This window comes from Notechis scutatus, chromosome 6, assembly GCF_049901735.1.
Source record: "Notechis scutatus isolate UNSWTSFEM ecotype Mainland chromosome 6, rNotScu1.2, whole genome shotgun sequence".
NCBI lineage: Eukaryota > Metazoa > Chordata > Lepidosauria > Squamata > Elapidae > Notechis > Notechis scutatus.
This window is the reverse complement of record NC_142014.1, coordinates 62,863,504-62,890,082: the sequence shown is the minus strand read 5'-3', so window position 1 is coordinate 62,890,082 and position 26,579 is coordinate 62,863,504. Positions and strand designations below refer to the sequence as shown.

At 38.5% G+C, this 26,579-nt stretch overlaps 1 long non-coding RNA gene across 1 annotated transcript in view; it reads left to right on the top strand.

Annotated features, from left to right (window-relative positions):
• LOC148130239 (uncharacterized) overlaps positions 1-2,872 on the top strand; it is a 35,788-nt gene extending 32,916 nt beyond the window's left edge. Inside the window, exon 3 of the long non-coding RNA XR_015750155.1 lies at positions 2,731-2,872. This is a non-coding gene — a long non-coding RNA (uncharacterized LOC148130239). The remainder of the gene's footprint in view (positions 1-2,730) is intronic.
• The last annotated feature ends 23,707 nt before the right edge of the window (positions 2,873-26,579 follow it).

Genomic DNA, 26,579 nt, shown 5'->3' with positions numbered 1-26,579 from the left:
TCAGCCTTCCAAAGTCAGTAAAATGAGGACCCAAATTGTTGAGAGACATATGCTGACTCTGTAAACTGCTTAGAGAGGGCAGGAAAGCACTATGAAGTAGTATATAAGTCTAAGTGCTATTGCTATTTTCTAGTATAAATTTTACTTCTCCAAATTTCAGCCATTTTACTAAGGTTATCCTGTTAAGGAAACAGACTGGATGTTCTCCAAGCTTTCCTCGTTGACTAGTATAAACCTTAATTATTTTCTTAATTGCCTTTAAAAAAAATATCCTTTCTTCTTTCACTTTTAAGAAGAGAGAAAGGGTTATGCTGACAGAGGGCTTTCTTCCACCCAAACAAATTCAGTATAGAAATATTTTTTGGGTGGTGTGAGGGGGGACTCAAAGACCCATTGAGATTCAGCCAGTACTAGATCCTGAACTGAGTTTACCTTTTAACTCTTGCCAATCTTCTTGGCAGAAAATGTTAACACAAAAATCTTCAGGCCAGATTAATTACATCTAGGTTACTGAAGCTGGCCAAACAACGACTTTCAGGACTGCTGACATGTCAGACCATTAATGGAAAGCAAATCTTTTTCTTATGTTGAGAAATAAAAAGGAGAATCCAGAGAAAAATCTACCAGTCTAACACCGATGCTTGAGAAAGTTCTAGAGAAGAACATAAAGAGATTGATCTTTAAACTCCTTAAAACAATGTAATATAGCCAGTGGTTAAGGTATTAGGCCAGAAACTGAGAGACCATGAGTACTAGTCCCACCTGGGAAGAAACATGAGCTTGGACAGGTCACTTTTCTTTTGGTCCTAGGAAAAAAGCAATGCCAAATCACTTCTGGGGGGAAAAAAACTTGCCAAGAAAACCACAGGGACTTCTCCAAGCAGCCTCTTAGAATCAGACATGATTGAACAGAAGGAAAAAGACATCACAACTGGAGATGTCTTTATCTCATGTTCTGACTAGCCAGCCTTTTTAGTGGATGTGGCAATTAGAACTGAATAGAATAGAAATAACAGAGTTGGAAGGACCTTGGAGGTCTTCTAGTCCAACCCCCTGCCTAGGCAGGAAACCCTACACCACTTCAGACAAATGGTTATCCAATCTCTTCTTAAAAACTTCCAGTGTTGGAGAATCTACAACTTTTGGAGGCAAGTATTTCCACTGAATAATTGTTCTAACTGTCAGGAAATTTCTCCTGAGTTCTAGGTTGCTTCTCTCCTTGATTAGTTTCCACCCATTGCTTCTTGTCCTGCCCTCAGGTGCTTTGGAGAATAGCTCGACTCCCTCTTCTTTGTGGCAGCTCCTGAGATATTGGAACACTGCTATCATGTCTCCCCTAGTCCTGCTTTTCATTAGACTAGACATACCCAATTCCAGCAAACGTTCTTTAAATGTTTTAGCCTCCAATCCCCTAATCATCTTTGTTGTTGGTGGTAGTTTGATTTTAGAAAAGTATTTTACAAAGTATTCCATGACATTTTTGGTAAGTAAGCCATGTAAGAATTGACTGGAGAATCTAGCAATTAAGCAGATGCCTAGCTGACTTGATTCCTCATCAGATTAAAGGGAGGTGTTTAACAATTAATTAAATGTATATTGCCACCCATCTCACCAATAATGTGCTTCTAGTATTGACTGGGTATCACTGATATTGGACCTGGACTTTCTGCTCCAACATTTTCATTAATGACTTGGATAAACAGATAAAGATGTTAAAGTTGAAACATTGTGCGTTCAAAATGCCACCTTCCAAATTTGAAATGGATTGTTCTGATTTTGATTGAAGTGTTTTGCACTTGAACTCCTGGGGGTCATAGTGAGCAGGGGTATTAGGCAAAGCAGGGGAGGGGGAAACCCCAGGATTTTCCAAATGATAAATTTCTGATTTGGAGAAGGATTGTTTTTGCCCCCCAAATATGTTAATTCTATTTTAGAGCTTTTACAATCCATTACTCCATCAAAATAGCAAGGAACTGTATCGCTCTGTGGTCAGAGATAGTTCTGGAGAAGGGAGTTAAGAAAAAAGAGTTTAAGCACCATAAAGTTGACCTGGAACTGAGCTTTGTTGTAGGAACTGAAAAAGACAGTCAGAAGTTGTGGTATGAAGGCCAGTGATCTAGAAAGCTGATTGGGATTATTCCCCTTCCCTCAACCTGTAGATTCAGAGGCTATTTGTTTTACAGACATCTTAGTTGGTGTCTCAACTAATAAAGGTAAATATTTCCTTGTCAGTTATGTCCGACTCTAGGGCTCAGGGCTCATCTCTGTTTCTCAGCCATGGGAGCTCGCATTTTCTGAAAACAATTTCAATGGTCATGTGACCAGCATAACTATATATCAAAGGTTCACGGAATGCTGTTACCTTCCCACCAAAGTGGTACCTATTAATCTATTTGCATTTGCATGCGTTCGAACTGCAGGAGCTGGGGCAAGTAACAGGAGGAGGTCACCTTGTTATGCAGCACTTGGGTTTTGAACCCTGGCTACCGGCTTTCCAACTGCTGAGACATTTCACCCCATCACAACCAATACAAACATTTAAAAAGTGCAAAATCCAATATCCCCATCTATCTTCAGTCAACCTCCTATTGAATACAATTATTGCACAGCGACTGCATGCTTTTTATTGGGCCAGTGGATTGAGCCAGAATCTCAATTTCTTCAAACAATTGTTGCAGCTTCTCGAACACATACATACACATACACAGTTATGTGTTTTCTGTGCTACAGATGAATGCTTCAGGAGAACCGATGGTGCCACGATGCAGAAGAGATGTGTGGCCTTCATTCCTCAAGTCCGTTTAGAAAGATGCCAGTGATTGTATCTGTAGAAGAGGAGAAGATCACTGAATCCAACTCTCCAAAGGCAAGTGAGATGAGATGAATAAAGATCAAATGCAATCCTGATTTCCTGAATTATTGCTGCTTTTCTTTGGTCATTAGGTCATGCTACTGTAGCTTTAATGGTGGGTTCACTGTGAACACATGGGAGATCCCAGGTGTCTTTCTTCTCCTAGCTTTGAAAAACCACCTTATCCCAGGAGAGACACTGTTTCTTTCTTTGTGTCATATTACTTCTTAGAGCCCAAGAAAAAAGGGAAAGGTTGGAGGAGAAGGGCTTGGTTTTGAAGATGAAGAATACATAAAAGGAACAGCTACAACAAAGATGGAAATAACTTATTTTGATAGCCTTTCTTTCTCTTTCCATAGGCTGCCCTTTTAGTTGTTTGGGATTTGTTTGCTGAAAAACAAGAGTTTCTGTGCTATTAAAAGAATACCCCCTCTGCACTGCAGCATTATTGCTGTTGTTTGATCATGGAATGCTGAGTAAACTTACTGTGCAGAGCACATGGACTTGCCTTCAGGAGAAACGCTCCTCTTTAATTTAATTCTTTGCTCCTGCACACACAGACACAATGTGCCAGAAGCTTGCCTGTGTTCAGACAGGATTTGAAGTGCCAAGGCAAAGCTGTGGCAGACAGTGATAAACAAGTCAAGTTCTTTTGTTGGTCCAGTTTGATGGTCTGTCTGATTTAGAAAGCTTGCATTATCACACAAGCCAATGTTCTTGGTCTGTCTTCTGCCTTGTTGCCTTTCATCGGCCATAACTTAGGGACGGTGCATTATAGAAACCTGCAAGTTACTCACATGTAATCAAGGTCTTTTTAAGAGCTAGGAGCAGAAAGTTGATTTCAATGTCAATCTAACCTCCACTCCTCCCCCTTCATTTTTTTTTTTTTTCATTTTGTGGCAGAAAAAGAGCCTGGGAATTATATTTTAATTTGATGGTTTTATTGACTTGAAAAAGTCATTCATTTGGGCATTTCAAAAATGGATCCAATTTTGGATGCTCTCCCACCATCCATGTTAGGAGCCTCTGGCAATTTTCTCTTCTTAAAAACACGGCTGGGTGTAGGTGCAAAAAATAATGTTAGGTTCTTTGGAGAGGTAATTATTGTGAGGAATTTATTTTTAATGTGGCTTTCCAATCTCTGACAGCTCCATATGTTTGTTTCACCGTGGTAAAAATTAATGATGCCTGCTTTGTTTCTAAAAGTCCTTTTTTACTTCAGTGTCTCTGCCATGCATACTGTATTTATTTTTCAGTTTTTAAGGTGCCTAATTCAAAATGGTGAAACTACACAAATGGGTTATTTCGTATTCTTTCTCATCAGTAGTCCAATGATCCTCTGGAATATCAGATGAGGAGTATTGTCATGTGCACACAAATACAGGTGCCTGAAAAGTTTGAGAGCTGTACATTTTGTCTGTTTTACAATCCCTACTGTTTTAATGGCCATTCATCCAGTATAAAGAGACAAGGCAGAAAGAAATCAAAGTCAGCGAGGTATTTTTTTTTTAAAAAAAAGATGATTAAAGTTCCCACATCCTAACCTTGCTGCCACCAGTTAGTGATTAACAACATGTGTGACTTAAAATGCAGTCCACCCATTTCTGAAGTGTCATAAAACAATGGCAGCATAACCCAAGGCCTGTCTCAAATTGTGTCAGATCCAAGTCACTGCCAGATGGTATTCTCCTGATCTATGCTTGTGGCATTTGTTATTGTCGGAAAAAAATATCCTTCTGGGTTCAGTTCCAAGCAGGGAAAAAGACATTGGAAGCCTGGAGGCTGTTTGGAAAGATGGTTTAATGCTGGACAGGACTACATGGCTTGAAGCTCCAAAGTGAAAAGGACAATCACATGCTTCAAGATGTTGGGTGAAGGAAAAGAAGGGGCAAGATGCTGAGAGACCCTTAGCTATATACCAGTGGTGGCTAACCTTTTTTGACTCCCATGCCAATAATTGCGCGCACGTGCTCAGGGGTGGGATTCTACCAGTTCACACCTATTCGCTAGAATTGGTTGTTAACATTCTAAGCAGTTCGGAGAACCGGTTGTTAGAAGAAATTACTGGCCTAATCCTGTAAGGAAGGCAGGAAGGAAGCATTCTGGTGTTGCTTACAGAAACTGCCTCTCCGTTAACCCTTATTACATTCTTGGCAGGACTAGACTTCCTGTCTCAGGAACGTCTCTGGAGTTTTTCCCCCCTCCTTCGCTGGTACTTTGCTTGTGTGGAGTGACCATTCAAAGTTACAATGGTACCGAAAAAAGTGACTTATGACCATTTTTCATACTTATGACTGTTGCAGCATTCCCACAGTCATGAGAGGCCAGGCGAGGAGATGCGTGCCTCGATGTGAGGGATATTGAGTTGGCCATGCCCAGACAGTCACATGACCACCAAGCCACGTCCACCCAGTCACATGATCACCAAGCCACGCTCATTACCTAAGCCACGCCCACAGAACCGGTTGTTAAAAATTTGAATCCCACCCCTGCGCGTGCTCGTGTGCCAGCACCCAGAAGGCAATGCATGCTGCCCCCCACACCCCCTGTGCATGTGCGCGCAACCCCCCTCCTGCGCCGCGTGTCTGCACGTGCATGTGTGCGCAACCCCCCTCATGCGCCGCACATCTGCGCATGCATGCGCGATTCCCCCCATTTAAAACCTTTGCAGTGTCTCCTCTCGGTCACATGTTTGCAATTGGTGTCAGTTATCATGCATCCCATTTTTCTCCTTCCCTTTACAAAAGATCCTTTCCTGAGCTTTTCTTCCCCCTTCCCCCCAGCACTTTTCCCTAAACAGTGCTAATCCAAACTCAACTCTGTGACCATAATTCCTCCACTATAACTCTTTGCTGGTTCCTGCTGCTACCTGACACTTACAAGACCTTAATCAGTTTCATATTAAAGGCTTTAGTATTCTTCCTAAGTAGCTGGAAGCCATGGATCAGCTAGGAAAACTGCTGGTCCTAGCACATCCTTTTGATGTGTATTCCTCATTGTATTCTTGCTTAGTCTCTTGTAATCCCTTCCTCTTCAATGAAGGTAAATACAAACACGAATCCCTTGTTGGTAATTATCCCACCAGTGCATTCCCAAGAGTGGGGTGGTAGGGAAAAAGCACTATAAGATTTGCTCTTATATGTGGCTTCCTCATGAATCAGTATTGGAAATCTTCCCCACTATTTGGACTCATCCCCTCTGGCCATTGGGGCTGTGTCCTTCTGATGCTGTAAAGGAGGGATGTCAAACTCACTGTCTGTGGGCCAGATGTATCATGCACTGGCCACGCCCACCCCAGTTTTAGTGAAGGGGGGAAGTTGCAATATGTCACATGATGACAATGTGTCATTGCAAGTTTGACACCCCTGCTGTAAAGCAGAGGAAAACTGAAGTAAAATCCTAGGTACGCTAGCAATCCTGTGATTTTTTTCACTTGTGTTCACTTAATGACCAAGTTGCCAGTCCCAGTTGCAGTTGTTAAATGAGGACTACTTGCAGTGAACCCATGAACAACTGTAATGTTATGGAAAAGTTTAGTGATGTCCAAGCAGGATTCTGCTGGGTGAAAATGTAAATAGGGAGATGGTTTCAATCACCTTGCCAGTTTTATTTACATCTACTGGGTTGTCAACTTAATCATCATTTGACCTTCCTCTAGCCTTTTTTGAAGGATCTCAGAAATCAGAAGGTACTGATATTCCTGTACTTTAAAAAAGAAGGAAAGCAAAGGAAAAAGAGGGGGTATTTAAAAGGTTGACACTGCAAAAACACTTCTGTGCTGTAGAAAATATTGGAGTCAAAGCATCTCTTAAGCAATTAGTAAAGGATATTGAATTGTTTTCTGAAATCACTACTTTTTTTTTAGTCTATCCTACAGCTTTAGTAGCGAATGTATTATCCAGTTCAGAGCAGAAGTGGCTTCTCACCGCCAGTTTATTAAACTATTATTCATAGCTTGGAGCTTTATTCTTTGTTCAGTGCTTACCTTGCTTTTCTAGCAAACAGACCATGATTTTTGGAGGGATTATGAGACTTGCATATATGAATATATATGTAAAATTCAAAAATGTTCTTTCCCTTTCCCCCTGACGTACTCATTTTGATACAGGAGGACAAGAGGAAAAAAAAAAAAAAATATCCATTATCACATTGCAAATTGGCGGATTAGCTTCGGATTATGAATTTATCGGTACATCTTGGCTTCGTCACAGAGTAGGACCAAGCGTTTGGGGGTTTCTTCACATGTCAGGTGTAAGAAATGCATACAGCTTTAGTTCAAATTCAATTCTTTTTGATGAAAGAAATTACAAACAAGAAGCATGAGGATAGTTTAAAAACTGGGACTCTTGAGTCTTAGCTGCTTGTAAAAACATTCTCTTGCAATGCATTGCTAGCTTCCTGGGCTTCAATACTTCAATATTATTGAATCACAACTAACTTTACGAGAACATTTCTCAGGACCTGCAATTTATCTATTGCTTGTACAGTTGTCCCATATTAGTGGATAAAGACTGGCTCTTTTTCTCAGTGGGGTTCAGGAGATGGTCCGTCATTTTCTTTATGATCTGAACATCTAAAGACAGCAGCTGGATATCTGTATTTGTTGTTGTTGTTAGTTGTGAAGTCATGTCCGACCCATCACAAACCCATGGATAATGTTCCCCCAGGCCGTCCTGTCTTTTACCATCTTTTGGAGTCCATTTATGCTCACGCCGACTGCTTCAGTGACTCCATCCAGCCACCTCATTCTCTGTCGTTCCATTCTTCTATTGCCCTCAATCTTTCCCAGCATTGTGCTCTTCTCCAGTGAGTCCTTCCTCCTCATTAGGTAGCCAAAGTATTTGAGTTTCATCTTCAGGATCTGGCCTTCTAAAGAGCAGTCAGGGTTGATCTTCTCTAGGACTGACCAGTTTGATCGCCTTGCAGTCCAAGAGACTCACAGAAGTCTTCTCCAGCACCATAGTTCAAAGGCCTCAATTCTTTGGCGCTCAGCCTTTCTTAGGGTCCAACTTTCACAGCCATGCATTGCAACTGGGAAAACCATAGCCTTGACTATATGCACTTTTGTTGGCAGGGTGATGTCTCTGCTTTTTAGTATGCTATCCAGATTTGCCATAGTTTTCCTTCCCAGGAGAAAGTGTCTTTTAATTTATTGGCTGCAGTCCCCATCTGCAGTGATCTTGGAGCCCAGGAAAATAAAATCCGTCACTACCTCCATTTCTTCCCCATCTATTTTCAAGGAATTGAGAGGGCTGGATACCATGATCTTACTTTTCTTAATGTTGAGTTTCAAGCCAACTTTTGTACTCTCTTTGTTCACCCTCATCAAGAGGCTCTTCAGTTCCTCTTTACTTTCTGCCATTAGAGTGGTATCATCTGCATATCTAAGGTTGTTGATATTTCTCCCAGAAATCTTAATTGCAACTTTTGATTCATCTAGCCCTGTCTTTCTCATGCTCTGCATCTAAGTTAAATAGGAAGGGCAACAGTATACAGCCTTGCCAGACTCCTTTCTCAATTTTGAACCGATCAGTGGTTCTGTGTCCAGTTCTCACTGTTGCTTCTTGACCCGCATATATGTTTCTCAAGAGAGAAATAAGATGGTCTGGTACTCCCATCTCTTTAAGAACTTGCCAAAATTTGTTGTGATCCACACAATCAAAGGCTTTAGCATAATCAATGAAGCAAAAGTAGATGCTTTTTTGGAACTCCCTAGCTTTCTCCATGATCTAGTATATGTTGGCAATTTGATCTCTGGTTCCTCTGCCTCTTCGAAATCCTGCCTGTCATAATATCTTTTTTTAATGTTTTGAAGGTGCTACATAATACTTTTAGTAGAATAAAATAGATGTTGTTTTGCTGGAGCAAAATAAGTCATGGTGATAGCTTTTCCTGACCACATTCCAATTGTATAAAAAATCCCAGCACATACTGCTTTGTCTGTGATGGCCCAGGTGTTTGGAACAAAAAGTAAGATAAAATTGATTTGCTTTCCTCTATATCTACCTTTATAGAATTAACATCTAATTAACTTGGACATTTCTGGGGTCTTCGTTTCCCAGGTTGATGTTTTCAATTGCTGGGATGTTTCTCCAAAGCAGAACAAAACAGAATTTCAATCATAGACCAAATTGTTTCAATACCCTTACAGAATTATTTTAGGGTAGCTAAAAGAACACCTCCTAACTAAGTATTTGGGCTGGCCCAAAGTATATTTTAGCAGTTTAGGTCACTGATATATTCAGGAAAGAAACTAAAATAAGTTCTGTTCAGGAAAATTATTATCAGAAAGTGTTGAATTTGCCATGGAACAGTGTCCCATTGAAGTGAGGTCAGCTTCATCTCTTTTGATATTCTGCAAGTCCTTTAAGATCTGGCTATGTCATCAGGTTTGGGGGTCTCAGAGGATTGGTGAGATCTTGAGATGACTTCTTGCTAGCCTAATCTCTTGTGCGGCTTATGCTTTTTAAACATGCTAATAATGACTGCGGTTGTTGTTGTTTTGACATTTTTATATCTTTCTTGTATGCTATCCAGAGTGACTTCTTGTGAAATGGGTGGCCATATGAGTTTGATAAATAATACCTGATCCTTATCATTTATTTATGTTTCTTCCTTCCATCCTGTTTTAATTGGATCACTGATTTTTTTTTTTTTGGGGGGGGGGTGTTTCCTTGTAAATAAGAGGATATCAGCTTGCATGATGATATTTCTGAGAATATTGGTGAATTCTGAGGGTGTAGATATATCTCTGAGTCACAAGCAGTCATTTGCCATTAAAAACAAAAGAAATCAGTTTTTGGTAATGGGAATAATTTACGGGAGGGCTTTGCATGATTATTTCCTAATGAGAACTAGATTGGTGCTTTCCCTTTGTTGGGAAATAGGATTGTGTTTTGTTTTGTTAAGAGAATCATGTCAGAATAATGTTGTTGTGGATATTGATATTGCCCCATCTGAAGCATTAGTTTCGCTGGCTTATTGTTGTGAAGGGCCATTTTTATATAAGCACACATGAATCTTATAAGCACAATGTGATCTGAAGCACTTCTGAGTGGTTTATTGGTATTTGAAAAAAATGTAGAATTGAGGAGCAAAATGGAAGGAGCTTTGGAGATTACCCAGTCACTATCTAAATATGCTCCAGTGAATAGCACAATCCACCATTAGCGTTAGAGACATTTTCTGCCTTTTACTTTACTAGTTCACCAGAGAAAAAATCTGCCTGTCCTCTGTGGTAAACGCTGTCTATCAGAAAGGACACGAGAGAGCCCTTTGTGGAATGCTTGAAGGTATAATTAATTATTGAATAATTATTGAATGTGTAATAATTCACCTGTGGAACTCACTATTAAAAGATGCAGTGATGGTCATTAACTCTGGGGTTTTAAAAGGGATTCAGAAAATCAATGGCAGGGATTTTGACTTCAATTATAAGTTGCAGGTGAAACATCCTAATTACGGGATGAGCAAAAAGTCATGGAATGGAGGGGAAAATCTCTTCCTAATTTACACAGGCATGCACACTTGTATACTGAATGTATAACACAACTAGAAAATAAGTTGAAGTACAACCAAAAATAATAACTGTGGTAATAAAATCTAGGAGGAAAAAAGAATAATGAATAATGAGTGACATTTGTAGAAATTAAAATTATATCCTTCAAATTTTAATATAGAACTAGCTCAATCCTTTTAACATATTATTAAATCTAGCGCGGCGAAGCCATCTAGAGCTCAATTTTCTCAGTTTTAGCATAACGTATTATTTCAACTCAATGATCTAATTACTAAAACTTGATTGGACATTTCCTATGACCTGAGATTTCACAAAATGATACAGGTCGTTCTCGACCTACAGCAGTTCATTTAGTGATCAGGCAAAGTTATAACAGCACTGAAAATATTATTTATAACCATTTTCCATACTTACGATCATTTCGGCATCCCCGTGATCACATGGTCAAAATTCAAATGTTTGGCAACTGATTCATATTCATGATGGTTCCAATGTCCTGGGATCATGTGATCAATTTTTGCAACCTTCTTGTAAACAAAGTCAGTGGGGAAGCCAGATTCACTTAACCACTGTGTTACTCACTTAACAACTACAGTGATTCACTTAACAATGTACCATCTCTATTTTAATTGAGACTGTCCACCATACTGTTGGACATTGTCTTTCTTGTGGTCAGAAAGGTCATAAAATTCACTTAATAAATGTTTCACTTAGCAACAGAAATTTTGGGCTCAGTTGTGGTTGTAAGTGGAAGACTACTTATATACCTTCATTATAAGAGTTAGAAACGCACATATACTATAGGCCAGGGGTGTCAAACTCACAGCCTGCAGGATGGATGCGTCATATGTCACGTGACAAAGCTATGATGATGCGAGTTTGCCATCCCTGCTACAGACTGATGCCATACACTAAATACATAAATAACCATAGACTGAAAATGGGGTTCTAAAAACAACTGTATATTAAGATCAATGTGCTTGTATTTACTTTTTCTGTGCCTGAAAAGAATTCCATCTGTTTATTGTTTTCTCTCTCATCTTCCCCCTGAAAATGTGTAGACCCCTGCACGCACACTCGTAACTGCTTAGTAGATTGTGATTTATCTTTCATTGTTGTCCTTGCAATGTGATTGAATCAGAGCTCAATTCCTCCTCCTTCCTCTCTAAAATATACAAATAATTTGAGAAGCTCAACATGGGCATGTTGGGGGAGATCTACTCAGATTGGAAGCAGAAGAAAAATGGGAGATCTGAAGAATGATCTCAGCTTCATTAAAAAGTCTGCTGAAACAGGTTATTGCCTGTCACACACACTTTTTATTTTGCAGAGTGATGGCTAGCAGAGGTTTTGAGCTCAGAATAAAAACAATTTTTTCTTCTTTCCTGCCTAACCCACACTTTATTTATACCTTTCATTAAGAAACAAAACAAAAGTTGCTCAGGATTTGATAGATTACACTTTTTTTTTCTGCTGAAGGGTTATTCCACTTCTCAAAGTCTTGCTTGTATACAAACAACAAGAGTTTTCTAGGTGCAGGTTAAGCCAGTGGTGGGATTCAATAATTTTTACTACCAGTTCTGTGGGCATGGCTTGGTGTGCATGGTATGGCTTGGTGGGATTGGCAGGGGAAGAATACTATAAAATCCCCATGTCCACCCCACTCCAAGGGAAGGATACTGCAAAATCCCATTCCCTCCCCACCCCACTAACCTGCTTTCCAGCTCCATTATCCTGTGCAGGGCAACAAAAGAAGATTCAACCAATCAGCTGGGACTTGGGAGGCAGAGAATAGATGGGGGGCAGGGCCAGTCAGATGTGGTATTTGCTGATTCTCCGAACTACTCAAAATTTCCACTAGCAGTTCTTCAGAACTGGTCAGAACCTGTGGAATATCACCTCTGGGTTAAGCACTGGTTGTCTCTTACCAGCCTCTCCTTCAATCTGGAATTCCATACTCATAGGGATAATGTTCCTGGCACCATATTGCAAGCCAATTTGGCGTGTGGTTGAAAAGAGATGGACAGAAGCTGAAGCAAAAGTTAATAAGGTCACCAATTTCACCCATCCCATTTTTCTAACATTCCCTTTTCTCACTCTTCTCGCTCTTTCTCTCAATCTCTTTTTTTCTAAGTGCTCGGGGCAGGTATCTCTTGAAGGAGTTCTCTTAAAGGAGGCATCTTAGATTCAATGTCAATTCTGAGTATATCTAGGCCTGAAAATTGTCTCCATTGCTCTCGGCAAGTTTGGTTAATGGGGGGAAAAACTGAAAGCAGAACTACTTAGATAATGATCGAATAACCTATCCAGGTGGCTAATGGAGGGCAACAGACTGCATGTGCAAACTGTGTAGTTACAGTGAGATCATTTTAGCTATCTCCATAGCAATAATTTCTAAATGCTTATATGCATATAAAACTTGCACTGTCTCTTGGTCTCAGTTTACTCGTGTCTTTTGTTTTTGGCCACTTTGTAATGACTGACCTGTAACTATTATTCTAAAGAAAATTCCATTTCAAATTGCATGGGCAACTATGCTGTTGGCTTAAATATTCTAGGTTTTGTTCTGAAAGACACTTTTTTATATTCCTCTGAATACCCTAAGGGTTAGCTTCTCCCTAAGAGACCCTGTCTTGAAACTAGCTCAGGCAATAGGAACAGAAGTCATAAATGTTTTCTGATCCCTGATGCTTTTGCACTGATAATACAGCGTGTGACTCAGACATAGAAAATTCATCTCCGTTTCTTTAGCTTTCTTTGGCTATAATAGTTCATACATATAAATAAAAAGTATATTATTAATTGATTGAAAATACTTAAGCATCCCTTTGCCCAAGGAACTGAGAAGAGCTAGACCATTTTTTTTTAAATAGCTGAGGTCTCATGATGGTTAGGTGTTAACTAGCCATGTGAATTGTACCCTATAAGAGAAACAATGAAAAAAATTTTTTTTTACTTTTGGTTCCTGTATATTAGCTGTTAATAAAGATTTTCCAGCCATAAGTTTCAAGTCCTTTGACCTGCTGTCCTTTAGTCTCTATTACAGTTGGATTCCTATGTCCCTTTCTTGCACCATAGGTTTTTCCCATGCACATGGCACATGCATGTGTCATTGATTATGTGCAGGGGTGTGATTCAACCAGTGTAACAATCGGTTCGGTGAGCACGCGATTCGTGTGCCAAATGCGCACTCGCGCGCCAAACACGTGTTCTGCACACGTGCTCTTCATTCAAAAAAGCCCTAATACTTACCTGCAGCCCTTGTGAAGAAAACAGCTGATGCGCGGCAAACCGCTCTGCCAAGTGAATCAGCTGTGCTCTAAAACCAGGAAATAAAGCACAAGGAAAGAGCAGGGGCAGGCGGGCAAGTCCACATGCGAACCCGTTCAGAGCCAGCTGATCAGTGGAACAAGGGGTTCTCCTGAACCGGTCTGAACTGGGAGAATCCCACCGCTGATTATGTGCCATCCAGTTGTTTTTAATACTTAATGACTACATAAATAGGTTTTTTCCATGGTGATGGTTTTCTCCTTAATCTGCTGCCTTCCAATGAGGTCTCCATCACCACTGTAACTGAGTCCATCCATCTTGCTGCTGGTTGTCCTCTTCTTCTCTTTCATGTTGCATGCATCATGCCCACATTTAAAATCATAGAAATATTTTAAAATTACAAAAAAATGTTAAATATGGAAGGAGCAACCTGGAATTAGACAGGATAGAGCTTAACATGGGAATTATTACTCTGAACCCTTCTTAAGACATCTGGGATATACATACCACATAAACATACAGAGAGATTCTCATATAGCACTATTTACCATTCTTAAGACATCTGGTATATACATACAATATAAACGTACAGAGAGATTCTCACATAGCACTAAGTAATTTGTTTGTTTCTTCTCTCTCTTTATCCAAAAAATCCATCTATGATGACATTTTCATTTATCAAAACAAACAGCCTTTCTATACTGTTGATTTTCTTCAGGTTGCAAACCTAGAAACATTACCATTTCTTTTTCAATCTGTTTTCCTGGCCTTTTGCTATCTTCCCAGAAGACACCTAATTCATTTATAACAGGATGGGTTTCTGTGTATTTTGTCTCTGGAAAAGATCTTCCAGTTTCAATATCAGGTGAGACAGAACTGGGAGAATTCAGCATTAACAAGGTTTATCAAGTGAACAAAACAGGATCCATATTTGTATTTCCCATCTCTAGACTCTAAAATTCAACCCCAATGATAGCCATTATAAAAGAAGGCAGATGTAAGCAGAGGCTGATCTGACATTGTGTAAATTGATTTTGTTCATGTGTTCTCTTCCTCTTTGCCAAATTTCCTCATTTTTAATAATAGCTAATATAGTGAAAAGGTGAGAAGGAGAAAAAAATGCAATAAGCAAATACACGTCCTAGTATGTCCATTAAGAATCAGGCATAACACATTATATGCTAGCAATTGAAAGAAATCAGATGACAGTTTAAGCTTAGCCAGGCCAGGCCAATAGAAAGGGAAAGCATCAATTCCTCCTCCTTTTTTAAAAATTCTGTTGAAGATGAATGAAATCACTAATAAAGGAGATTGTTTGGGAGCAAAAGAAACCAACTAGCACATTTTCCCAGTTTACAGTAACTACTGGAAATGGCTTTGCCATCCTACTTTTTTATTGCATGCCTCAGAATCCTTGTAAACTAATCCATGAAAGTTACTTACTTGTGGTGATCATAATAATGATCATGGTTAATGGTTTTGGGATAGTCATTGTGCAATGAGTATCCAAATGGTATTTCATAAACAATAGGATTCAATAGCTGAATATAATTACAAACCAGCCAGTGTGACTTATGCTAGAAAGAGTGCAAAGTTGATTAGGGAACTGGAGGTGAAAAATATGAAGAATAATTGCCAGAACTGGCAATGTCTAGTCTAGTGAAGAGAGGGAGCAGGGGTGACATGATATGTCTAAGGGGTAGAAGTATCTAAGGGGTTGTCACAAGGAAAAGGGGGACAACTTTCAAAGCACTTGAAAGTAGGACAAGAAGCAATGGATTGAAACTTATCAAAGAGAGATTTTCCCCTTTCAGCCGATGCCAAAAAAAGAAAAGAAAGTTTCAAGTTGTGTTTTGGGTATAATGCATATATAGGCATATGTGTGGGTAGACACATATGCCTATGCCTAACTATATGCATAAAAATATCACAGTTTTATATCCCCAGACATATAATCTTCATTACTCTGGTGTGTGTTTTTCTGGTTAACGTGCATTCTGGAAATTAACTTTGTTGAGCCTGTGTGATTTTGACTTTTATTGGCCTTTTCTGTGCAAGCATCTTTGATTTAAAAAATGTTCCAAACCACATTTGTTCTGCCTTCTGTTGACTGAAATTAAAACAGTAAGAAAAGATAGAGTTGGACATGAAACAGGCCACCTGCAAAGAGAAGGATTGACTAGGGTGGAACATGGACTTTGGAGCAATAATTGTTTCTGAAACAGCTCATGTCAATTGGAAAAGGAAGGTCCTATCTTGAGGCTCACAATCTAAAAAGGTAGATTTATTTATTTAGCATATGGTGATGTTACAATTAGCTAGGAGACTACAGAGTTAGTACAATGTAGTTATTTGGCTGCTAAGAGTGCTGGTCCATTTAGTTCATGCTCACGTGCTTATCCCTTGTGAACCAAGAGGGCAAACTATCGCCGCACCAGAAAGATGAATAGCATTCTGCAGCATCAACTGGGGCCTTCTCTCACCACACCATGTCACATCTAGGCAGGTCCAGCACTGACAGAAGTCTGACCATTTGCCTGAAACACTGCTATCTTTTCTCACCAAAATGGTACCTATTTATCTACTTGTAGAAGCTGAGACAAGTGAAGGGAGTACACTACTCCACATGGTGCTAGGACTTGAACCATTGGAACACAGACCTTCTCCAGCATTATTAAGCCACTAAGCCATTGCACCTCTTCTAAAAATGTAGAACATACAAGGGAAAGGACCAAAAGTATGGTGAGAAATGAAGCTTTCAAGGCCAGGCAGGCATAACATGCATTTCGAAGCAATTAATTATGCCTTCCAACTATTAAAACACCTTTAGTGGCTCTCATATTGTCCATTATTAATACTACGTTACTGAGAACATAGTAATGATAGGCTGTTGAAAACATATTGTTCACAATTAATACCAGGATGTTTTTAAAAAAAAAAAAATAGTAGAAGGGAAATTACTTCCCATCTTCCTATCACAGAGCAGGATCAAAGTGGGTGAAAGTTTCCAGTTAACATTTTTTATTGAGTTACAAAGTAATACAAAATACAAAATATAAAGTAAATAGGAAATCAGTGGCAAGGAAAAGGGTTGCTCTGGGATGCTATGCTATGATATCACTTGTGAAATACACCAGGTTATTTGTTATGCTACTCGAAGAGTCAAATAAGGCTACCAGATTTTAATTTTCAAAACAAGAATAGTCTGTCATGTACAATATGACACAAACACTATTTTGTTCCTTTTTGCATTAATGTCCTGTGTTTTTCCCTAAGAGCTCAGGCTAGTCTATTTACATTTTACTCACCTAAAGATTCACATGACTTCTGATTTTGCTTTATAGCTATTCAAGTTTCTGATAGGCAAATAACCTAGCAAGATCTTGAGTCTACAGTGAGTCTAAAGACACACTCTGGAAGTTCTAATTTGTTTTCTTCTTAATAATGAATTGGTGTGCACCTATACTAAAATGGGTCTTGGCTTCAATTCTTTTCATTATTAAATACTGTTTCTATTATCTCTAAAACCTGTAGACAGTTTTGCTTCCTGTTTAAAGAGAAATGAGTAAAAACTGTTACCTGAAAATGGTAATTTACAATATTTGTACTTGACCAGCTTACCTGTTACCTTCCAGATGCACTGGGAGTTCACAATCTTCATTTATTTATTTAATGAATGGTATCTACAGAGGTCATGCAATCACTGATATACAATATGCAATCACTGATATAATGAAACTTATTGTACATACAAACACAAATATAAATTTAAATAAAACAACCCTCATGAATTCTTCAGACAATATTACTTCCAGCCTTAGAATTTTGGAGTTGTGATCCTAATACATTTGGAAAGCATAGTCTGGGAATCATTATCATGTTATAAAATAGTCATCCCAATACTATCTGTGTTATAATTAACAATTCATTGCTATTAATCTCTTGGTGCTTCTTCATTCATTAATCTCTTCAACTCAACATTTGCCAGCTATTTGTAATCCAAATGTAGACTTCATGCTCCACTTTTCTTGGGCTCCTGGGAATGTGTAGCTCCCTTTCCCCTAAGTGTTATTATTAGTTTTCTTATAAAGAGAATCAGCAATCATTTCCAGTTCTAAGCACGATCATATGAGCTAGCAACATACCTTAAAACACTAATCCCATAGGTTCATCTTTATGAAATGCAAGTGTTTGTAACAAGATGTTGGGAATAGGTTGCTTTAACATCTATCATGAAGTTTGTATGGCATTTAAATGTATTCTCTGCCCTACATCTTGTAGGACAGTTTTCTCTACCCTAAATCTTGGCTCAACTGGGAGCTCCTGCATTCTTCTTATCAACTATGTAGTCTAATCAGAAGGGGTTCTTTTAGGCTGGGGGACTCTGGAACTGAAATTCATCCATCTTAAAGCTGCCAAGTTTGAGAAAGAATGTTCTAAGCCATCCTGGTGCCATTAGCTGTATATGGACAATTCAAGTTAGCTGAATTGTTCTGAATTCTAAGGTGTTTAAAAAAGAAACAGAAGAGGAAGAATGAGCTAAAGCTCTTATCTGAAAAATTTACATTTCCCCCCACTAAATTATTATGGCTTCCACCTAAGGGTATACCTTTTTATTTTCCATAAAATAAAAGGGAATAAGTATGAATTCCTTTCAGAATTTTTTTTCCTTCCTTCATATGTTTAGTTTTAGAAATGATTTGTTTTGATGTCGGGTGAATTTTAAGTTGTATTTCAGTATGTATTTTCTTAGGATGTTATTTCTGATACAACCTATAGGCATGATATGCATTATATTGTAAAATTTGCAATCCTGTTGGCATTTATTCAGCTGAATTCAAAGGAACTTAATTCTAAGAAGATATGTATAATACTGTGTTGTGAAATATTTGCTTTCCTCTTCTCACTGTGGGCTACTGTGAACCTTTTATAACCTGTGGACTTCAACTGCCAGAAAGAGGCCATAGTTGCCGAGCCCTGTCTAAATCTGTAATTTATGGAATTGGTGTTGTTAGTATCCCACAAAAGTTGGCAAATTGATGTCACCCATGTAGCTTCAACGGAGAAGAGATAAACTGCACCAAACTTGATGACTTCAGCAACAGAGTGGTCAATGCCTGGAATACTCTACCTGACTCTGTGGTTTCTTCCCCAAACACTTCAACCTTAGACTGTCTACTGTTGACCTCACCCCTTTTCTAAGAGGTCTGCAGGGGGCGTGCATAAGCGCACCAACGTGCCTACCGTCCCTGTCCTATTGTTTCTTTTTATTTCTCTTATATGTATCCATTTCATGCATTCACAACTATGTTTATTATTGGGCAGCAATCTTTTGCTGTTGTTTAAAGCAGTGTTTCTCAGTCTTGATAGCTTTAGGATGTATGGGCTTCAACTCCCTACTTGATGGGGAGTTCTGGGAATTGAAGTTCACACATCTTAAATTTGCTCAGGTTAAGAAACACAGCCTTAGAACAATAACAATAAGACTTATATACAGATTAACTTAGGCAGAGGAATATCACCTCAGAGCCATATGCAATTATCACTAAAAGTTTATTTATCTATTTGTCAAATTGATATAACCACCCATCTCATGGAATGTGACTCTAGATGGTGTAAAGCTAACAATAAAACCACAATGTAAAACCAATCATTATAAAAACAATCATAAACATATAGACAATTATTACTAAAAATTAAAAATCATTGCAGCTTTAATATTTTGATTATTATTTAATCAATAAATAATTTAATATGGGTTGATTGAATTAATCATTATTGTAATTATTAAAATTTGAGATCAAACTAATTTGAAGGGAGAAAATATTAAATAATTGATATTAAATTTCAATTAAATATAAACATGAATGAAACCAAATTAGATTTTTATCCTGGCTATTCTTTTAGTAGGTCACCCTTAGCCTCCTATCAAAGGCTTAGAAGATTCCACTCAATAAACGATTAACAAAGCTTTTCCTTTGGCATCTTATTATTGCTCTTTCTCCTTATACAGCTGTCCCAAAATAGTTCATCATTGGTTTGTCTAGAAGCCAGTATCCCAGCTATAATCTAGAGTGATTCTCTAAAAAGGAAATTACTGTTTCATAGGCTGTTAAACTACCTCAGTTAAATGGAACCACTGGGCACTGAGTTAAGGGACAATCTCTTAGGCCTTTAAAGGTGTATGTCCTATTAAACTCAGAGGAATGATAGCAATAGCACTTAGACTTATATACTACTTCATACTGCTTTACAACCCTTTTTAAGCAGTTTATAGAGTCAGTATGTTGCCCTCAACAAAAAAAATGATAAAATAGGTCCTCGTTTTACAGACCTTGGAAGGATGGAAGGCTGAGTCAACCTTGACCCGATGGGGATCAAACTCCTGGCAATGAGCTGAATTAGCCTGAAGTACTGCATTCTAATCACTGTGCCACCACAGTTCCTTGTCTACTGATCTTCTCAGTAGAGTGCTAAACGATTGCTATCCCTATTCACAATTCCAATTTATACTGAAGCTATAAAATTCTCAGAGAAAGTTTAAATTGACAGCCAAATAATACATAAATTAAGAATGGTTGAATCAATCTATATTTAGTCATATCACTTTCACATGAGCATATTAAACAAATCTGTTCTATTCCAGTTTGCCCTTTTTAACATGATGCAGAAATTTTGATGTATGGATGACTACATTCTCATCTGAGAAGTGTGAATTAGATCATATCACATTGGCAATACTCCTTTTTGTGAGGGGGAGACAGAAACTACTGCTGTGTGAAAAATAACCGGGGAACTGTGCTATCATCTGGGCACATTTGAATAGCCCGTTCCTATCATAACCTTCATCACATGAATGAGATGTCCTATTTTTTTTCCTTTCCATCTGTCTTTCCCTCAGTGGATGTGCAATTCTGAAAGCCAGAATTGTCTGATTTTTATTATGGATGAAAAGGCATTCTTACATTGTACTTTCGGAAAGTAATTGTGAGATGAAAGATAATATTAAGTAACACAGGGAACACTAAGATCTACAGGTACAATAAGCAAGTGATACTACACTGTTTCATGAGTTCTGACATCCCAACAATGCATTACCCAATACATTGCACTGGTTATCCCAAATGTAAACAGTATATTTGACAGCTAATCCTTCTTATGCCTGTACAAAGCCATTTCTTTCAGACCTGATGCTTATCATTCCTCTTGGCTACATTCAAACTTCCAAAGCAAGGTGTGAGTGTTTTAATTAAACACTAAACATTAAACATAGTCACTAAAGCCTGTGAAAGACACTTTCTACTCATCATCTAGAACAGTGTTGGGATTCAAAAAATTTTACTACTGGTTTTGTGGGCATGGCGTGTGGGCATGGCGTGGCTTGGTAGGCATGGCAGGGGAAGGATACTGTAAAATTTCCATTCCCACCCCACTCCAACTAACCTGCTTTCCAGTTCTGTTCTCCTGTGTACGGCAACAATAAAAGACCCAGCCGATCAACTGGGACTCGGGAGGGGGATAATAGATGGGGGCAGGGCCAGTCAGATGTGGTATCTGCCAGTTCTCCAAACTACTCAAAATTGCCACTGCTGGTTCTCAGAACTGGTCAGAACCTGCTGAATACCACCTTTAAGCTAGAAGCTATCTGAAGCTAACTAGGTTCATACACTGTGCTAAGCCTTTATGTTGTTTAGTTTAGTTCTCAATCTGACATCCTTGGAACCTTGGGGTCTGCAATGTTATCACAGGAGGTCAATAAAATCTTGAAGAAATGTTATGATTTAATTCTTGAGTTAAGTCTTGGTGGTCTGTGGCCATGGGCTATGAATTTAAAGAAGGTCCGTGGTGAAGAAAAGGTTGAGAACCATTGGTTTAGTGTGTAGCCATTGTAGAGCATAGTTTATCTCTTAGTGTGCTACGTGAATCCCAAAATCAAGGAGTGTCATGGTCAACAAGCCATGGTTAAACAAATATAATGTGACCACCTCCAAAATACTTTCCTTACAGATGGGCAGTATGTCTCCATAAAATTAAGTGGATTTTTCCCCCTAAGCCCTATCTTGAGATGCCAAAGATTCTTCTCTGTACTACATTTTCTTTTCTGGTGTAGCTGCATGATATTTGAAGGGAAGAGTCAGTACATCAAGGCAGGAAGTAAATTATGAGATAATGGTTTATGAATGGTCTATGCTATATTTTGGAAAATATTCACAGTCTCTTGGATCATTTGGACCACATTGAAGTTCTTGCTGTTGTTTTTCGTTGCACCACTGAAATCTCTGCAATGCAGTGATCTAGTAGAATAACACAGCCTTGTGGTATTTGGTGAGGTACAGCTTTTGGAAATATGTTTCAGCTGGGTTGTCTTTATTTTTTTGTCCCAGAGCATATACAGTACTCACTGCAGATTATGCTTAAGGATGCTTATACAGATTTTATTTTTATATTTCTCTTTTCACTTGGAGTTTTTGCTTTTGTTTTTTTTGTTTTTTTAGGAATCTCTTGATTTCTCCTTGGAATTCTTTATAGGATGGCCTGTCAAATGTGCTAAGTTGCACATTCTGTTCTCATGGGACACAAACCAAGCCTCTTTGGCTGCAATGCCAATTTTAGGTTCTGACATTTTGTGATCTTATGTTTAATGTAGACATAACACAGTCAAATTGGCAAAAGAAATCACCTCTGATCTGCCCTTGGTCTTATTTGCTATGCAAAACTACCACTTGGCATTCTTTCTTGGCTCATTGAAAACATTTGCTCCTTCTCCACCAATAAGTAAACAGTCAACTTTATTTTTGACAACAACGCTTGAAGCAAAGTTTCTTTAATCAGCCTCTGATAGAAACAAATACCACATGAATTAGTTTTAGCACTTGTTTTAAGAAAATAGAAAGAAAAATCTCTTTCATAAAATGTGGATGAGGGCATGCAAATTAACAAATGTATGAACTCTGTGAAACTGTTTTTCTGGAGGTTTGCAGAAATATTTTAGAAAGATAAAGAGCACTTTTGCACAGAAGTACTTCGCTTTGATTGTATTACAATTTAGGTTCATAAACATATACTTAAGACAATAATCTCTTTTGATTGCTTAGGTTTTTAACATAGTTTGGGGAAGGTAATTACATAGTAAAGCTGAACATGTTAGATTCAATTTCTTAACAATTCCCCAACTGCTGCATCTTCAATTACAAATGCAGCAACAAATGCTCGGAATTTGTTTATGTTGATTTTCTCTCTGAAGTGTCAGTTCTGCAGACCTTGTAAATGGTGAAAAACAGGAATGCTCGCTTTTTAAGCATACACAATTAAATACCTATACCCACATATACACACAGAGAGACATATAACTCAGATCTTTTGAGCATTTGCAGTATTTTGGTAGTATCACCTACAACGTGATAAAAATGACAGATTTTTTTTTTATTATTATTTTTACGCTTACTATGCTAAGATGTAAAGATAATCACTATCCTGCTTATCTACTCAGCTGTGGTTTGTTTGTTTGTTTGTTTGAAAAAGAGAGACCATGTTTAAATATGACATGCAAATCCAGTCTTTGAGTACTTAGTATTACTCCTTATAAGAAGCCCAAAGGTGCTTTTTTCAAGAAGCAACTGGACTTTCTGGTTTTTCTTTGAAGACGTTTCATTTCTCATTCAAGAAGCTTCTTCAGCTCTGACTGGAAGGTGGGGAATGGAAGGATTGATACTCAAAAGATTTATAATGTCTTCAAAGAAAAACCAGAAAGTCCATTTACCTCCTGAAAAAGCACCTTTGGGACAACCATGACCTGGATGATTGAGAATCTCCATTGACATTGTAAGAAACAATGACAGTAAAAATCCCCCTTCCCTCCCCACCCCACTAATCTGCTTTCCAGCTCTGTTCTTATGTGCAGGGAAACAAAAGAAGACCCAGCAAATCAGCTGGAACTCCGATCAGCTCGGGAGGCAATGAATAGATGGGGGCAGGACCAACCAGAGGTGGTATTTACCGGTTCTCCAAACTACTCAAAATTTCTGCTACCGGTTCTCCAGAACTGGCTGAATACCACCTCTGGACTTCAGGCCAGTTTTTTTTTCCTCTCATCTCAGCCTATTCCACAAGACTTTTATTGTCAGGAAAAGGAAAGACACCATTCAGTTTGCCTTGTGTTCTTAAAATGAAAATCAGGATATAAATCTAATAAATAATGCAGAACCACAGTGTTTTGAGCACTGCTTGAATCAGATTACTTTGTTATGCTGCACAAGTGATTTGGCATTGAGGGTGAAGAGCAGATGGAGACAAAAAAACAGGCTTCAGATTTTTATGAGCAAGCTGTCTATTCCATGGTAGATATTGAGGTCAAATGGGCATTCACCCCTTCAGTTAACAGTTGTTAGAAGGACATGTTGTCATGAGAGGATCGCATCCATTTCCTTCACAAATTATTCTACTTTGCTAGCTCAAGGAGGTTTTTTTTAATGGTTATATACCTCTTGCCACAATTCAGAAAGACACTAAAGCATGTGCTCCTAGAATAGAAGGAATAATGAAGGGATTATAATGGTGGTCCACCTGCCAAGTAAACTATCAGAATGGGATGCTGCACATTTACAGATGGTGCAGCAAGGATGAATGCCAGTTAATTTCACTACAAGTTACAACATCTATGTGAAGGTACTACCCTTTTGTGTAGCTTGTTTCACTCAGTGCTATGGTGTGCACATCATGGTAATTATCTGCTCATACCCAGAGGCCAGTATTGTTGAGTAAAACAAAGCAGTAATTTCACTGGTTATAAATGGGATACTATTTGCAGTTCTCTTATGCGGTGACACTGTGCTTGGATACCTGCTGAAGCAAAACCTCCTTATGAAGATTTGTACACTTCTATTCCTGGAATTAAAAGACAGGTTCCTTGGAGCAAATAAAAGTGTATCTTGGGTGCAGAAAGTCCCAGGCTCAGTCTCTGTCACCTTCAGGGAAACACCTCTTCCAGAAAGTCTTGAAACAAGAATAGTTTTTTTTTTCCCCCATCCTGGTCCTCTGTTGGGTTTGCAAATCCCAGAGCTAGTATAAGCAAAGCTCAAATTAGTTAAGAATTCTCAAACTTTGAGTCTTACTACATCTGAAAATACCTACTTGCCAAAGGCTGATTTAGACAATTCAGCATTAGATGAGTCAATGCTATGACTTAGTGAAAGGCAGATTCCCCTATCTCATTCAATAATCAATCAATATGGCATGTCTATTTTCTAGTTCAAAATAAGATCATCTCTTCCCTCTTATATCCCAGTGAATCAGGGAGGATCTGCCTGAGTGTCTTCTGAATATACTCTCTTGTTTTCCCAGACTTAAGGAATATTTCAGTCCTCATTTTTAGGATTAGCAGTCCTTGCGTATTCCCTTCAGGCTCCTGTCTCTGATTTTTTACAGTGAGGAAGATAACATACGATGTTCTCTTCTGTTTCAGACTGCATATAGAACAAGGATAGGATTCTGTGTGCCTGGCCCCCCAGATATTATAGATGCCATTACTGGCTAGGATTATTGGGATGTTGGGAGTTTCTACTATGATCACAGACTGTTCACAACTTCTAAACTGGAGGCCTGCCTTATTAAGAGAAAGGTTTTGAGATCACCGACAGTGGATATAGGAAGAAAAACTCCAAGAACATAGGAATCTAGGTATACAAAAATATTAAATAGGCTCAGATCACACACTGCTAAGCTTCAAGGAAGGGCTTTTTAAGATAAAGTGATTTGATCAAAATGGAGGGCCCTATTTTGTGTCCTCTCTGGCTGTTTAACTGGTGAAGGCTACTAGCTTTGATAAGATCTGTTTATACAGCCCAAGCCTCAAATCTGATATCTGTAGATACCAAGTTGGCTTTCTTAGGTTCCTATCCAATAAGCAGTGCCAAAGTATAGGACCTTGGACTTATTGTTCTCTGTTGTGGCAGCTGCAATCATCCTGGGATACAGATTGTCCCCAACCTTGCTGTCCATCAAGAGGCCTTTGGAAACCTCCCATAGTTCCTATTAGATTTTATCTTTGTAACTTAGTTTATATTAATTGTTATCTTTGTGACTGTAAACATTCATAAAATTCTTATGAAAAATGGAGAGAAAAAGAATGCTTGGCTCTTTCCCCAGGACCTAGGTTCAGATGGGGCATGCATCACTGTCATAGATATTTATATTTATAATTAAGAGCTTTTCTTCCTCAGGCATAACCATCTTTGGTTAGGTATTTTAATAAATTTTATGTGTGTGTGTTTAATTCTTGTAAGCTTCCTAGAGTTGTCGATGAGTGGTTGGCCTTAGGAATTTAAATCACAAAGATAAATAAGAATATTCTCATCTAGAGGGCACAGTGGAAAAAATATACTTGATGATATGTAAAATATTTGTGCGTTATGAATCTGGTTTGTTTGGTTTGTAAAAATAACTGATTAAGACTACTGCATAGAGATTAATATTTTCAGCTGCCCTACAGTCATCCTATCTTTAAACTGTTCTTTACTCTGTCACAATGCTTACCCTCTAGAATTTTATCCCCTCCTTGGGGAACTGTATGGTTCTCACTCTGATAATGCTCGAAAAAGTACTGGAAACTTGATTGATTTCCCACACTTTCATGTAGGGTGGCTGATGAGTGCCGCAAAGATTTGTTCTGTTCCATATGATTTTTCTGGATATGTATCCTCTGTTTCATTATTTTATTGTTCTGTCTTTTTATTGTATAAAGCCAAACTCAGTTATGAGGTATTTAAAGAGTACGTCAGTCAGGGATTCTTTAAATCTATGTAGAAAATAAATAAATGAAGTTATCATTGACCCATCTTCTGTCACCAAGGCACTGCACACCAGAACAACTAGACACAAGAACAGGTTTTCCCCGAAAGCCATCACTCTGCTAAACAAATAATGCCCACAACACTGTTCAAC